Source organism: Temnothorax nylanderi, unplaced genomic scaffold, assembly GCF_030848795.1.
Source record: "Temnothorax nylanderi isolate EJ_2023f unplaced genomic scaffold, tnyl_v1.0 TNYL_tig1404_pilon, whole genome shotgun sequence".
Classification (NCBI taxonomy): domain Eukaryota; kingdom Metazoa; phylum Arthropoda; class Insecta; order Hymenoptera; family Formicidae; genus Temnothorax; species Temnothorax nylanderi.
In genome coordinates, this window is record NW_027250466.1 from 1 (window position 1) to 14,604 (window position 14,604).

Genomic DNA, 14,604 nt, shown 5'->3' on the forward strand with positions numbered 1-14,604 from the left:
CTGACTCACTTTAACCTTAATCGCGTGGGCCAGCCTCCTGGCCGTAACCGAGTCGTCGATTCCCAGCGGGATGCTTCCGGATCATACGCGTCCCGATTTCTCCCGAGTCACGCCAAAGCGCACGACCGGACTGCCCGTTAAACGCGCGTCCGCTATCACAAAGGCGCCGGAGTAACTCGCACGGGTCCTTTATTTACTTACATCGAGATCGACTCACGAGTCGCACGACTTTTCCGCTAACAAATCTCTCTCTCTACTGGGAAATTTTTCTATAGTGTTCCCTGCCCCCGGGACCCTAGGTTGTGGTGCGCGCGGCCGGCCGCGACTGCGCACCTAGCCGGATGTCGCACGCGCCGCCCGTGGCTCGTGGCTCTTCTCCCCTAGGCGTCGTCGCAACAGTTACTAGCGATTAATCGTCGCGAGGTCGCGCGAGACTCGCGAAACACGGAGATCAGAGAACAGAAGAACGATTATAATAACATATATCCGTAAAATGTGCAAAACTTTGCGTCGTTCGCCGACGTCGTGCATCGCTCTTCCTCGTCACCATCACCTCCACTCTCAGATCCCGCAAACTTGCGTTGTATCTCGCGGCCAGTGGAAGTGCGTCACGTCGAATCGATGCACCCAACGGACGCGCGCGAATTCCTCCACCGCGATTTCCGTTCGAAACGCAGCTGCGTTCTGAAAATTGATGGTCATTACCAATGACTGACGAGTCCAACAGTAAAAATGTATGCTTAAAAGTGACGGCCCAATTCTCAAGCAATCAACCAAGGATGTTAAAGAATTTAAATAAACTTGTTTGTTGAAAATTTAAGTTACAAAAAAAGTTAACGTTTCGAACATACTTGGATTTCTCTAAAACATAACAAAAAACTACAGGGAAACTGTTTCAACACTCATTTGGTTGCTCGAAAATTGGACCTCTCTTATTAGTTGCTCTCATCGAGCGTAATATAATTCCTTTTATTGCATATTTATTATTATTAAAAATGTATATTATCATTAAATTTATAGCGCGTAACCAAATTCTTAGTTCTTTTTTTACAAAGTTATTCGAGTTAAATTAAAATCAAATTATATTCGAGTTATATTCATAATTCCTAGTATGGTTTGAGCGAGCTATGTTTCTTCGATCTCCTTTTGCGTTCGTGAACAACGCCAAGCAGCGGATGCCTTGTTTTTAAATTATCAGGAAATTGCACGCCGCAGTTTTCTACAGATATCGGCTTTACTTCCGGCGCTCCAGACCAATTTCCTCCTTACCGTTAAGACACCCTGGCTTGATATTTACTAGATATTACAAGAAGAATTAGTATCAATACACATATAATGAAAAGACATTATAACAAACACTCAAATTTCTCTTTCAATTTCCTAGTAAAAAGCCTGTTACCAGTCTTATATTGTGGGGTGTCCTTCTTGGAGTTAAAAATACATGTGACGTTGTGATTCGTATTGTGCGCGACTATACATACCGTTCGTCTTTAATTCTGAACTTTGACTTAATCCTCGAAGACTATAGTCTGATCACGAAGCTCCGTGGATTTATCTACACAATAATGCACAAGATTATACTCTCGACGTCTCTCGAAACATCAAAAACAATCTTCCATTGGTCTGTACTTACTAATCTAGGAATGTCCATTATCCGAAACTCTTCGCTGTCCCGAAACATCCTCCAAGCTAAATGTAGAAGATATATTTTCCTCTCTAGCGTCTCTTTTTGAACTATGTCTTCAAGCTGAAAGACAAACGGAAGAATACAGTTACTTCTCGAGTATTTTTAATTTTAATGATTTAAATTATAGATTCTAACTAATATAATTAGAATTATAAGTGAGAAGAATCCACTTACGGGTGCGCGGTCTGTGACAAAACTGAGGCAGGCTGTGACAATCCGAGCATCGCCTCGCTCGATTTGTTAACATCGCCGTTCAACCGCGCGACTTCGTCACTCGTCACGTTATCGCCGGACTTGGTAGACTTCTTCAGAATACTTTTGCGCGATTTAAATGGGACTGCTAGGCGTCCTAGACTGCGCCTTCCGTGTTTATTGTGATAGATTTGGCGCTTGTGGTTCGGAAGTGACGTATCTACGGCGTCCTCCATCAACACCATCGACTTGTTCACTGCGTGTTCAGTTTTGTCACTGAGTCCTCACTAGCGGAGTCCGTCATATCTCTCGAAAATTTGTCTTAAATTAAAGGCGTAAACTGTCCGACGGAACCAAACGGAACGATCTCGTCAACCGTCAACCGTCGCCGACGCGCGTGGCCGTGGCGCGCGCCTGATAGGTTAGGTTAGATTATGATTCGTCATGGCCACGGTCTTACATACAGGTCTGGAAACTCCTGTGTTTTTAAGTGGTGGGGGGGTGTCACCGTTAGTGAGGCACGTAGACCCCAGTATTGCAGCGAACCTATCGGACGGACGGGAAACTGAGCCGACCGTGACCATGTTCAAATGGTAGTAATCGTGTGTGCGTCAAAAATCAAAATCAGTGAAAATTGTTAACCATAAATTGTAAATAATAAAAAATTGTTAACAATTGTTTAAATTGTTAACATAAATTGTAAATACAATGCCAAAAGCGTGCATTGTGCCGAATTGCTGGAAGAAATTTAAGGACAATACAGAAAAAATGTTCCGTTTTTAAAGTGCCTCAAACGAAGAATTGCGTAAAAAATGGGAAAAATGGATATCGGTAGTTTAATAATAATACATTTAAAAGCGCTCAATTTAAAAGTAGAGCAAAATCCTAATAAACGACTGTAAAAAATTCAAGGTGGAACGCAATGGACAATCCGGTTGCTCGGACATGCTGACTCAAATGGCAAGAAAATACTTCTCAGCGGTAATGACATTTGAGTCGCTCAATTGGGCTGTGGCAGGGCGTTTGAGATAACCTCTTCACCCGCACAGCTGGTACATCTTTGATCTCGTTACGGAGGTCCTCTGCAAGATGGAATTATATGAGTCACAAACTTAATTAGCAACTATCGCTTATAATTACAGGCTTATTAGTCTGTATATTTATTATTTCACTATAAAATAATTTTAAAACGTTTATATTAATTATGATTGCAGACGGACTTTCGGGAACACTAGCGCCTTCTTCTTTTAACATGAATAACTAAAAATCTATATTTCGGCTAATTACCGAGTTTATAAATATTAATTAAAATTATCTGGGTGACTCACAAACCTTTTTAATCACACTTCATAACTCCTTCATACGAAATACAAACGATTCCGTATAAAAACTTTTATTAATTTATCTATTTCGGCCTAAATGCATGGTGTAAAAATAATTAATTAATTACGATTAAACGAACTGACTCACAAAACCTTTTCAAATTGCACTTCAAAAGTCTTCATACGAAATATACAAACGATTTCATATGGTAGATTCTTTCCCGGACATTCATTTCCGGTCAAATACATACGAATCTCCTAGTGCCGGCGTAGAACCAAATTTAAATCGATGGAACGTGACTCGCCTCGCCTCGAGGCGCAGTCAGTCACGTTTCCATCGACTTAAATTTGGTTCTACGCCGCACTAGGAGCGAATTAACGACTTCGGTGGAAACTAGACCAGTGTGAATCTGTGATTAGTACATACCACAAATTTCTGAATATTGTCCAAAAATAGTCCTGGGCGGTTTATGAATAGTATAGTTTGATTAATGCTGGGTCTACAATGCGAGTCGCAAAGTCGTGAGTCGCAAGAATTGACCAATCACAGTCGATTATTCTCCTCAAATTAGACTGTGATTGGTCAATTCTTGCGACTCACGACTTTGCGACTCGCATTGTAGACCCAGCATTAAAGGGCCATTGCACGTAACAAAGTTAGTCATAATCATAATGTCGTAAAGCCTTGTGTATGTACACGATACTAGAAATCGGTCCGAGTTTCGGTTTAAGCCAATGAAACTGCTGCTTTTCTGTCAGAGCTGCAAGTTGATTAACTAAAGCCTTGTGTACACGATACTAGAAATCGGTCCGAGTTTTCGGTTTAAGCCAATGAAACTGCTGCTTTTCTGTCAGAGCTGCAAGTTGATTAACTAAGCCTTGTGTACACGATACTAGAATCGGTCCGAGTTTCGGTTTAAGCCAATGAAACTGCTGCTTTTCTGTAAGAGCTGCAAGTTGATTGGCTTAAACCGAAACTCGACCGATTTCTAGTATCGTGTACACAGGCTTTAAACCGAAACTCGGACCGATTTCTAGTAGATATTTATTTACTTCAGCTTTACATAAATAGCCAGGAAGGGACTTGGTTTACAAAATAAAACTTAACCACACTCATCCATCCATACCTTGCGTATACTATCCGTTATAGCCTAAAATAACCTACAACTACCTTAAACTAAACTATTTCTCACAGTCATATCACAGTCATATCTTTAGTCTTATTTAATTCCTTGCGCTTCTTTAGTTCCTTCTCCCTCTCTTTCCATAATTTCCTCAGCATCTTACCCTTATCTAAATCTAGTTCATCGCTCCACAGCCTTTTCCACTTCTCCGCCTCATTCCTACCTAAATCCTTAAACCACACACTTGCCCTCTTACATTCCTTTACATAATGTTCCATACAGTCACTGCCCTCACCGCACAAAATACATTTTTTACAATTTTCTTCTAACCAATATTTATTTACTTCTTCTAAATTTCCGCATCTCAGTTTATTAAAGCTCTCACATCATCTCCTATCCTTACTTTCTTTAAATTACCCTTCTTTAAATATTCCGGACCCCCATTCGCCTTGTCTAACACTCTATATCTTTTGTTATATCTTGCCTCTAAGATTTTATTTCCTTCCCATTGCCTCTGATTATCTCTTTCCCTGCTTATTATTTCTTCCTCTAGATTTGTACCCTCTCTTCTCTTTTCCTCCAGAAAGCCTATTCCCCATCCATTCCTGTTATAATACCTTTCTCTTTCCATACTATACAGATCCTTCCACCCATAAGTTTCTTTTTCCTTCCAACAATGACTTACAATAACTCCGCACCTATCTTCTAAAATTCTTTCCTCATATTTCATTGCCCTTATTCCCCAACCCACCATTAATTTATCCATACCTAATTCCCTAGATATCACATACCTTGGTGTGCAGAAATCTATCGCAAAAATCCAACGAATATAGTCCATCATTATTTTCTCCAACTCTTTTTTCTCTTCCCACCCCCAAATTTCTACCCCGTAAGCCATAACGCTTTGCACCAAATATTTAAATAACATCCACCTCCTTAAGAAATCCCCTCTACACATTCTTTCTCCTAATCCCCAGATTTTCTGACTGCCATCCTGCCTTTTTTCATCAGTTCTCTAATATGATCTTTGTAATTACCATTCCTATTAAACGTAAAACCTAAATATTTAAAGCTCTGTACCTCTTCTATATATTTATCCCCCCATTTCCACACTTCTTTGCCTTCTTTTCTCTTCCTATTAAACACTAAAATCTTTGTCTTTTCTGTACATAACTCTAATTTCCTTTCCTTTAAAAATCTTTTCAGCGTGCTTAACATGTCTAACAATGCATCCCTATTTCTCGCAACCATTACAATATCGTCCGCATACTCTAAATTCCAAACCCTCATCTTATCTACCTCTATTCCTCCTATATCTCTCTTTTTCAATACTTCAGCTAACTCCGCTATGTACAGATTAAACAGAAGTGGACTTATTACGCATCCCTGCCTTACTCCTTTTGACGTCTGGAACTTCTTCGTATACCCCTGGCTGGTCCTGACCACAACTTCCGTTTCCTCGTAGATCATTTCCAATCTTCTTAACAGTTGTTCATTTGTACCTTTATCACGTAGAATTCTCCACAGGATTTCCCTATCCACATTATCAAATGCAGCCTTAAGGTCTGCAAATATCGCGTACACCTTTTCCGCTTTTCCGCCTCTTCTTCTTCCTTTTTGGATCAGATGGTTCAACACGAAAATGTTATCTATTGTTGACCTTCCTTTTCTAAAGCCTGCCTGACTCTCCGGGATCATTCCTTTCTCTTCCGCTTCCCTCTCTAGCCTGCTCCTTATTACCTCCACATAAACTTTATACGCCGTACATAATAACGATATACCTCTATAATTTCCGGTCTTCTCTTGATCTCCTCTCTTATATAGTGTCACTATTATGCTTTTCTTCCAGTCTGATGGTATCGTTCCTTCTCTCCATATTTGTCTCAGCAAATCCACCAGCCTGTTCCATAAGGGTCCACTCGCATATTTCCACGCCTCCATTGGTATTTCATCTATTCCCGCCGCCTTTTTTAATTTCAATTTCTTCAATGCCAATTTGATCTCCATTTCTGTAATTTCATCCTCCTCATCCCCTTCAATCCTTTCATCCCTTTTCACTTCTTTCCTTCCTTCTTGATGCCTTGTCTTCTCCCTACTTTCCTCTTCCTCCTCCACTTCCGACCCTCCTAGTAGCTCCATGAAGTGCCTTCTCCATTCCTTCTTGCCTATTTTATTCTTCTTCCATACCTTTTTGTTCCTTTTCTTATTTATGTATTTCCAGACATCTGTTTCCTTCTTCAATTTCCTTAATTCCTCTTCTTCCTTTTGCCTCTTCTCCTCCTGTTTTTTTAGTTGTAGATCCCTCAACTTTCCTTTTTCCTCTATGTACCTTTTCCTACCTATTTTGCCCTTCCTCCACTTCCTGTACATTCTATGCACTTCCCTCTTCTTTCTTGTACAGCTTCTATCCCACCAGTCCTTATGACCTAATTCCTTTTTCTTAATTCTTATCCTTTTTTTGACCATGGATTCTTGAGCAATTTGTTTAATCCTTTGCCATTTCTCCTCCACCGACCTGCATACCTGTCCTTCTTCCATACATAACTCCTCCGTCCTCTCTTTGTACTCCTGTATAGCATCCTTATCCCACATTATAACAAGCTTTTCCTCTTCTCTTGCTTCACTTTCCTTTTCTACCTCTTGTCCTCTTCCTTTTTCTATTTCCTCCTCCAGAATTAGCGGCATATGATCCGAGTCCACTTTATCATCTATCCTAAATTTTACAATTCTCTCGTGTACATTATCGCTTACTATCGCATAATCTATTACCGTATTGCCTCTGGCTCCTACATAGGTGTATTCACCATCCCAATCTCCTACCGTCGTACCATTTAATATATACCAACCCTTTTCCTGTACCCATTCAACAAAATTCCTTCCCCCATTACTGATTACCTTGTCTTTACTACTTCTTTCCAATTCCATCTCCTCTATTTCCCAACCCCCTAGTTCCCCTATCCTTATATTAAAATCGCCACCCATTATAATACTTCCCTCTTCTTCATCCCCTAATAGCCTATTCAATTTTTCTTCCAACTCTCTCCAGCCCCCGGAGTTGTACACCGAAATAATCCTACAATTTTCTTTTTCTCCTCTTATTTCTGATACTACCACATCCCCCTCTTCTTCCTTAATTAACCTACTACCTACTTTTCCCCAGTCCTTCTTTTTACCTATCACAAAACCTCCTTTTGCCCTCCCTCTTCTTTTTACTCTCCTCGCAAAACTACAAGCCCATTCGTGCGACTCAGGCAGCTTGTCTTTAATCCTTTCCCATCCCTCCTTTTCTAACCATGTTTCACATAAACTAATAAAATCGAACTTACCTATATATTTCCAAAACTCTTTGTCTTTGTTAAACAAGCCTGCAGTGTTCCAAAACAAAACTCTTCTCCTCCCTTTGAACTCCCCCCCTCCCTTTTCAGCTTCACCTACCTCTCTATTTCCAACCTTGCTCCCGGCCCTTGTGCCACCTTCCTGGCTTAGTCGAAATTCTGATCCTTCCCATTACTTGTTCCCCTACTTGTACCTACTCCATCCTCCTCTCTTCTCTCTCCCCCCTTTCTAAATTCCCTATCTATCTCTCCCTCCAACTCCGCCCAACCCTTCCAGACCCCCTCAATTCTGGCTTTTCCAAAACCTACTTTTATCTCTTTACCTTTAATTCTTTGTTTCTTGGCCCATCTATTCAGTTTTTCTTGAATTTTCCTTTCCTCCCAATTTAAGTCGTTTTCTATGAAAACCTTGCCCCCTTTTAGTTTGCTTTTGTTTCTCATTATTTCCCTCTTCTTTTCTTCGCTCTCAATCTCTACCACCAACACTGTCCCACTGTTTCTATTGCTTACTATTTTACATTCTACATCTATTTTTTCTTTTATGAAGTCCTGTATCCATTGCTTACTAGCCCTTATGTCTCCTTCCACTTCCTTTGGCAATACTATCCCCTTCATAACTATATTACACCTTCTCCTCTCTCTATCTTTGTCCACCACCAGTTTTTTAATTTTGCCTACCTCCCAGTTACTCAACCTCCCTTCACTACATCCCGAGCAAGATCCTGCATATGTACTCCCTCTCCTACTGTAACTCTTTCTACTTACTCTACTACTATTTCCGCTCTCGCTTTTCCCGCCCTCACTTTCATTCCCGACATCCGTGTCACTTTCCCTATCTGCATCCCCCTCGCCACGCTCGAACCAGCCTATCCATCTATTTTCAAGATCTATTAATTTCCTCTCGATTTCTCTTAATCTTTCCTCATCCTTCTCTTCCTTATCTTTCCTTTCCTCTACGTAAAGCGTGAAACACTTTTTCACCTCCTCAATCTTACCTACCTCTTTATCCACCTGTTCTTTCATTTCCTTTATCTCATCCCTCATAGAGTTTATCTTATGCTTTAAATCTTCTTCATCTCTAAATGTTACTACTTTACCTATCTCTAGTTTTCTCTGCTTACCCTCAGTTTTGCTGTCGATCCTGTTCCTACCTGTCTTACCTACCCTACCATTATTACCGACACTGCCCGCACTTCCCGCGCTCGGTGAACCGCGCGACGCCATAACCTAAAAAAGCCACCGCCACTTCTTCCGAAACGGAAAATGTTCGCTTTACGCCTTCCCGAGCCACGCCTTCACTCGTACCGCTTCTCCGGCCTCTCCACTTACTCTCCAACGCTTCTATGCTACGCACCTTACTCTACAACTCTCTAACTATGCCCTAACAACACAGCTAAAATCACACACGACCACACGCTCACACGCCCTCTAACCAAGTCCGACCGATTTCTAGTATCGTGTACACAAAGCTTAAGAAAATAGACCAATCACTCTCGATTATTCTTCAAGTGCGAGAAGAATAATTGACTGTGATTGGTCTATTTTCTTACAGCCTTACGATTATGACTAAAATTTTGTAACGTGCAATGGCCTTGACAGTGATTCAGACTTTGTTAACAAACAGTGGCAAATCTAGCCGTATTGTCCGCTGAAAAGCGGCAGGAGCCAATAAAGAGAAGAAGAAGAAGAAGAGAAGTGTTCACAGACTTCTGATGGTACCACAAAGAATTTCAAAACTTCCATAGGTCCGAGGTTATCATCAAATGAGCAAAACTCGTCGCAGAAATTAAATGAACCGACCATTCGTGATTCAGATGAATTAAATGCAATTAAAACAGTAAGGGCCGATATCACAGTCTTCGATTAACGTGATTTTCCGATTAAACTCACTCTGCATCTCTTTCTAACTGTCCCCCTAGAAAGAGACGAAGAGTGAGTTTAATCGGAGGATCACGTTAATCGGAGACTGTTGCATACTTTTTAAGCCGTGATCAGACTACGGATTGAGATTGAGATTGGATTGAAATTTGACCAATTAGAGCAAAGTTCACTAAACTTGAAGTTAGTTTTCTTTATTCTGATTGATTAAATTTCAATCCAATCTCAATCCCAATCCGTAGTCTGATCACGGCTTTACGGCTATTGTAGACGAGCCATTAAGGCCCAGTTTCACAGTGGCCAGTTAGCTTAAGGTGGTCCTTTCGCCGACACAGCTAGTCAAGTAACAGTCCGTCATGAGGTAATTGAAAACAAACATATTGACAAACATTACACAACATCCCAATAATTATAATAATATAACATGATTTTACACGCACGATTTAATCGTATTTAATTATTTACTAATTAAAAAATATCACAATAGTAGTGCGGTTGGACTCGTTTTAGGTTAGGTCAGGCATGACAGTAAAGCCTTGTGTACACGATACTAGAAATCGGTCCGAGTTTCGGTTTAAGCCAATGAAACTGCTGCTTTTCTGTAAGAGCTGCAAGTTGATTGGCTTAAGCCTTGTGTACACGATACTAGAAATCGGTCCGAGTTTCGGTTTAAGCCAATGAAACTGCTGCTTTTCTGTAAGAGCTGCTAGTTGATTGGCTTAAACCGAAACTCGGACCGATTTCTAGTATCGTGTACACAAGGCTTTAAACCGAAACTCGGACCGATTTCTAGTATCGTGTACACAAGGCTTTAAACCGAAACTCGGACCGATTTCTAGTATCGTGTACACAAGGCTTTACGGGCTGCGTCGGAAGCATCTCAAGCATCACTCGGGTGTGCTCCCTTCTCCTTCTAATTTGCTGAGATAGAAGGAGAGGGGAGTGTGCTCGTGTGCGCTCGGGTGACGTTTCCGAACGCAGCCGTCGCAGCCACGAGTAAAGCAATATGCGATTGGATCCACTACTTATTTAACCTCATATATCAGAGCAAAACATTCGGCAAGCCCTTATTTTCAAGGTACGTACGAAATCCGGAAACTTCAGGGAATATTTTAAGACATTAGTAATGTATTCATCTGATCGCTAAGTATATGTATTATTCGTTGAAAACCTCGGCCGTGGCGATTTGCATCATTCTATCTTTCATCACTATATTAAGGTTGTTCTACATAGAGGTTGTAAGCTGGTATTAACGCAGTAGCAGTACGTCTCAGGGAAGCGCTTTTCGGTATAGCAGGTCGTAACAGTGGTAGTAAGCGAAGTGCTACAACCGCACATATTCCACATAGAGGATTTAAACAGTTTTAAGTTGGCATTAACGCAGTAGCAGTACGTTTCAGGCATAGACTATAGAAGATGAAGAAAGCGTTTTCCAGTGTAGTAGGTCGTAACAGTGGCAGTAGGCGAAATGAACCAAGTCCATTTCTTACGACGTACGTTCTACGTCGTCAATGGCGGGACATGCATGTGCAAGTCACGGGAAGTGTTTTTGCTCGGCATCTTGTATCGACGAAGTTAATGACTGAACTGGCGCCTTTTGAGGCCCTCTATCCTGGGGATTTTATTACTATACGACGAGTGGTTCGCCCTGGCCTATATTTGAGCAGCGCTCGACGGCCATCAGAAGAAGAAGAAAACGGAGAAGTGTTGACACGTGTTGGATCGTCGTGCTATCAAGTAAATATTCATATATACATATATATATGTTAAAACGTAGCATCTTATAAAGGTTTCTAATTCAAAATAATAATCGGAACAGAAAAATGGATATTTTGAGAAATACCGATCTGCGGCTTCTGTATCTTTTGAATTGGAACAATTTGATACTGCTGCAATACGTCTTGCTGAGGAGAAGAAGGAGAGTGACTCGTCGCCGGTGGTGGGTTCGACCGGTAAATCGAGTGAGAGACGCCCAAGGTTTCTACTCTAACCTCGTCAGGGAACTTATTGAAACTGATCACGAAGAATTTTTTGGGTTGTTCCGAATGTCGCCTGATCAGTTTCGTCTTTTGGTTGACCTCCTTCACCCTCGTCTTATAAAGCGAAGTAATCGCACACCACTACCAACAGACCTTCGTGTTGCCGTCACATTGCTGTGAGTTTCTTATATAGTTTTTTTAGCCTTGCTTGTTTCTGTTCAGTCTATTTTAATGTCATCTGTGATCAACTTTGCAGGTACTTGGCTCAAGGAGATACAGCCAAACTGAAACATGCTGAATTTAGGATTGGGACATCCACGGTGTACAAAGTCATACACGAAACTTGCAGAGAGATTTGGAACGTACTTCAGCCTCTTGTTTTGAAAGTTCCCAGCAAGGAAGACTGGAAGACAATCAGTGATGGTTTCATGACATCCTGGCAGTTTCCCAACTGCCTAGGGGCCATTGATGGTAGACATATGAGGATTCAAGCACCTGGAAACTCAGGATCGAATTACTTTAATTATAAACAGTTCTTCAGTATGGTTATGATGGCAACGTGTGATGCACAGTACAAGTTTACATGGGTGGATGTCGGACAGTTTGGTAAGTGTTATTCTTCATTGCATTTTCTGTAGCTATAGAATGATAATCGCCAAGTGGAAAGTTTTAGTTGTTTTCTTTTTTTTAGGTTCCATAAGTGATGGCGGCGTATGGGCCAACACTGATTTTGCTAAAGATTTAGCATCCGGAAATGTGTCTGCCTGATCCCAGCCCAATTCCAGGAAAAAGGAGACCTTTCCTTTATGTGTTTGTGGGGGATGAAGCGTTCCCGCTCACAGAGTATATGATGCGACCGTACCCAAGGAGAACACTGACCGATGAAAAGAGAATTTTCAATTACCGTTTGTCTCGAGCACGGCGGGTAATTGAGAACACTTTCGGAATTTTGACTGCACGATGGAAGATCCTACATAGACCACTCGCCATGTCGCCTACCAACTGTGATAATATCTTCAAGGCCCTTCCCTGTCTTCATAATTTCATTATGATGGGTGAAGAAGGAAGAAATTGGAATGATAGACAGTACTGCCCCATAAACATGATTGATGCGGAAACAGAGGATGGGACCATCACGTACGGGGAATGGAGGAACTACTGTTCTCAACACTTTGCCAGGCTTGGCCGAGTCGGGGCTAATCGAGCTGGAGATACTGCTAACGGGATGAGAAATTATCTACGAGAATACTTTCTGTCTCCTATTGGAGAGGAACAGGCACCTTGGCAATATGACCGTGCTTTCAGGGGAGATGTCATCAACCCTCCGGAGTAATCAACAATGACCAAATGATCTACAACGTTGAGTTTTATGTAAGATGATATATGAAACTATATTCACACACATTTTATCTCTGGCTTATAATAATTGAAAAGGTTTGTATAATATTTAGTACAATTAAATTATTAATAATGCAATTTTCTCATTTCAGGTCGGTCTGGACTCAGCAAAGTGTCAAATGCAAAGGATCATACATACAATGTTGGCTCAATGTTATCTTCCATGCGTTCCACTGATCTCAGTTACATCACATATCAGCATCACATATTAATACGCGTGTAAGGATTAATCGTTAAGGATTCCTCATTAAAAGTGCGCATGTCGAGTCTAAGGGTATAGGTCGAGCGTGTAACAAACTTTCGGATTGGCTTACGTATACTTATTAACGTGTCACCGGATGAGACTTTTTATACTAAATGAAGAAGAGTGACATCGCGAAATATATACGATAGACACACGCGAAGCACCACGTCAGGGCGGTGGGACGGCACGATCGGGAGAGCCGAAGAGACGACTTCCGGTCCAGTCGTCAGCCGTTGCATCTCACGAATCGTGAGATATCCCTTTGGTTTGTCGAATAAATCTGTAGTATATTCTTTTGTACATAATACTGTATAAAAGTGGCACAGTAAGATAGCGAGCGAGAGAGAGGATGAATAAATGAGAAAGCGAGAGATTTGTTAACATTTATAAGCGTTAGGACCGATAGCAACGTCGATTAATACCGATGGCGATTGTACATATTTTCTTTTTCTAGGAAAACGCATGGACGGAACTTGTAATTTTATCGAATATCAATATACCGAAATCGTGAAATTGAATGTAAAGTATCGTTTAGAGTATTTCTCAGGATCTCCTTGGATCGTCCAGGATTGATTGGTATCCAGGATTAATGGGTACTAATTGACTTTACCACCACGATCGAGCTTTAGCTTCCCGGTGGGAAGACAGGCGAAATTGCAGAAGCGAAATCCTGTACGCACACTCTCCTTGGAAAAAGAGCGATATTGCGATTTTTATCAGCGGCGGCGCGTTTCTATATGTTTTCGATGCACATCGATGTCCATCCGGAGTAATTTGAGAAAAACGCAATTTTAAGTTTCAGGTCTCAGATATCTTGAGGAGTTATCGAAAAGATAATACTGTGATAGTGAATATCAGCATGTGTGCTTACTTACAATTAGTGATTACAATGTATGTTGAATATTATGGTTCTTCGTTCTTCCTCATAAGCGAGTGGATTATAATCGTTTTTCCCAGCACATGTGTCAGCCTTATTTTCAATGATTGTAACCGTTCGTTCTTTAAACGGATAAGAATTATGAAAGTTCTTGCCACAAGATAACATGATTTCGACAAAAAAGGACTTGGGTCGGTTTTCCCCTGTACCCTTCATATGTTAAACATCTTGTTGCTAATCTCATCCCGAATGCAATGTTTATTTTATGCCTACACAGAAAAAAATAGTATTCTTGATTTGAAATTATCTTTAGTTTCAACATGGAAATCTTGAAATGTGATTATATTGCGTTAAACGATGAAAACTTGCTTGAATAGTCATATACAGTTCAACCAAAAAAAATGCTGAAATTCTTATAAGAAAATTACAGTGCTCTTGCTTATATACGAAACAATCTATAATCTTGTAAGAATTTCTACTTTTTATTTCAACATTTATTTCTTGGTTGACCTATATAAATGACTTTATTCATATGCTTTTCAGAAACTAAAGATATTTTCGAAATCAA

At 40.7% G+C, this 14,604-nt stretch overlaps 2 pseudogenes; one reads left to right on the forward strand and one right to left on the reverse strand.

Moving 5' to 3' along the window:
* Positions 1 to 932: 932 nt before the first annotated feature.
* LOC139787300 (uncharacterized) lies at positions 933 to 2,279 on the reverse strand (annotated as a pseudogene).
* An 8,497-nt stretch (positions 2,280 to 10,776) lies between these two features.
* On the forward strand, positions 10,777 to 13,677 carry LOC139787299 (uncharacterized; annotated as a pseudogene).
* Positions 13,678 to 14,604: the final 927 nt, after the last annotated feature.